This window comes from Carlito syrichta, unplaced genomic scaffold (assembly GCF_000164805.1).
Source record: "Carlito syrichta isolate Samal-C Ts95f unplaced genomic scaffold, Tarsius_syrichta-2.0.1 Scaffold289249, whole genome shotgun sequence".
Taxonomy (NCBI): Eukaryota; Metazoa; Chordata; class Mammalia; order Primates; family Tarsiidae; genus Carlito; species Carlito syrichta.
This window is the reverse complement of record NW_007233345.1, coordinates 12,541-15,048: the sequence shown is the minus strand read 5'-3', so window position 1 is coordinate 15,048 and position 2,508 is coordinate 12,541.

Below are 2,508 nucleotides of genomic sequence, written 5' to 3'. Positions count from 1 at the left end.
TATGGTTGGCATGCTCTGTTCCACAAAGTCCAGGGGAAGGGACAGGGAACTTCACAAGGTTCTATATCTTGCCCTGCTACAGATGGGGCAGCTCTCTGAGCTCTTCCACCCCTTTGAGAGCCAGGTAAAATTGACAGGGAAAAGGGTTTTCAATCCAAAGCCTTCAGTACTGCAAAGTCCTCCCTCAGGCGCCTTCAGTTCACTGGAGGGCTTACATTGCCATGGTTCTCTCAACAGAGGGAGACCCTGCCTTCTTACAAAGTACCCACCACTTTGCTGAAGATAGGAAACCAAGCCAATTCCCTGATCTCCATGTGAAAGAAAAACTAACCTTAATTCTCAGGATGAGAGGTACATGTAAGGACAGTAGACTTTTCAGAAAGTCATAAGCAGAAAGTCATGGTGTACCCAGCATGGCAAGAAACCCTGAAAGTCTCGATTAGACATTCCTGTTTTCAATACCTTTTTAGTCTGTTACTGGGGGCTACTCTCTTGACCCTTTAGTGAGATGAAGCTAAATATGTCCCTTGTGGGTCCTCTCTCCCTCCTCTGCTCTTTTATCATCTTGTCTTTCTCTACTTCATCACTATAGGAATATACAAATTTCTGCCAAGGCCCTTGGAGTTTCACCATCTAACTTAAGCTGTTATCTGGATTAATTTTCCAAACAAAGATTCAGTTGATTCTTGTTATTCCTAGTAGTTCTGTTTTATAAAATTATGACAAGCATTGAATTAGTAAGTACTGAACTATTGCTCCTAGGGGAAATAGAGAATTAGGTTCCTACAAATCTCTAGTCATGATGGTTTTGTTAACCAATTAATACATAATCTTGTTTTATGCATGTGTGCTTCTAAGTACACCTTAATATATGTTGTTGACTCATTAACATTTAACAACCTTAGCACTGTGACTTGTGGCATTGAATGATGCTCTTCTCTTAGACACATATTTTCTTTGTAAGGCACATCACAGCCTTCTGGCATTTAGGAACACTAGACAGCAATCCAACACTATTCTGGGGCCATTTTAAGTAGCAAAATCACCAACAAGAAATCATAAAAATAAAAAAAAGGCACTTGTAACATGGCAACCCTAAATCTCAGAAGGCTCGTGCACAATGTTTGCCTATTGCAAAGTCACTCGGAGGTCCAGCAGGGAAAAACATCAGTTTATTAGAACTTAGGGGAAGCAACAATGGCGGCAGCCTGGTGAAAAATCCACACCTCAGGGCAGTACGTATAGCAAGCAGTTTCATAGTCAAACTAATCAAGCCAGTCATTCAAATTTCTATCCGATGTGTACAAGTACATTGATTAACCATGACGATGATATTGTTTTCAACTCTGCTTGGTCTCCTACTTTCCATGACTCATTACTGGAAAGATGCATACCCTTCAGAGACCAGCTTTGGCCAGAGGCCGCTCCCTGAGGGAGGAGGCAGAAAGAAGTTGGGTATAGGGAAAACAGTTTTTGTTCAGACAGTACCCCACAGCACTAAATAGATTACAAAAAGACACATGTCTATCATAAGAGAACCGAAACAAGAAGACTGAGTGCCTTGTTCAACCTCCACTGGGAACAGGAACACTTAATTAGGTGACTTAATTTTTTCACTGCTCCATGTGGATATCTGCAAATGATCACAAAAGCACCACAAATATGGATTTTAGGGTTACAAATGCATTTTAGCAAGTAGGCAAATTCACAAATATGAAACTAGCAAATAATTAAAATCAACCTTATGTCCTTTTTAGAGAAGCAAAATGGTGCCAGCTGTGAAAAGAACAGTTTTTCCATTTTGTCACACATAATGGCTTTTGCATGATTTTATTGGAAAGTTGGTTCTGCTGGTTGAAGGAGATTTGAAAACCATGGCTTTAGGAAACCTGATCCATGACTCATTCAAGTTGTGATCATCAGACTTGAGTAGTTACAGGGAACTGAGGAAACTTGTCAGCCAATCTGAATCTTATATCTAAAGGAGAGCAAGTTTTGTCCAAGTGAACAGAACAGAGAGAGAAGCCCAGAGGCGAGGCTGTGGCATTTAAGCATGGCCCTAAGAATCTAACTTTCCCCTCCCTTAAGCCTGAGGCGCATTCTTCAGACCTTTCAGAGTTTCCAGGAATATCCTGCAGATTATTGCAAACCTTGAGAATATCCCGTTGTTTCAATTAAAAGGCAAAAGCTTCTAATGAACCCAAGTGTTCGTATGGAAGATCAGTACCAGTTTCTTCTCCTGGGAAATTTACCCCAGCCTCTGGGATCAGTGCTGGGTGAAATGCAGTAAACTCAGACCGATGACAGGTTTCCTGTAAGAGGTATCCAGAATTCCCAGGTATGTAGCCACTTAACTGTTTTCACAGCTTTCCTCTGCTTGCTTTTAGCTGTTAGGAGTAACTGAAGGATAGGTTGGGGTGGGGAATGTGCAGGTGTGTTATTTTCATTTTTGTTATTTGAACATCTTTTACAAGTCTTCTGTGGTCCACAGATCATGATTCTTGGCTA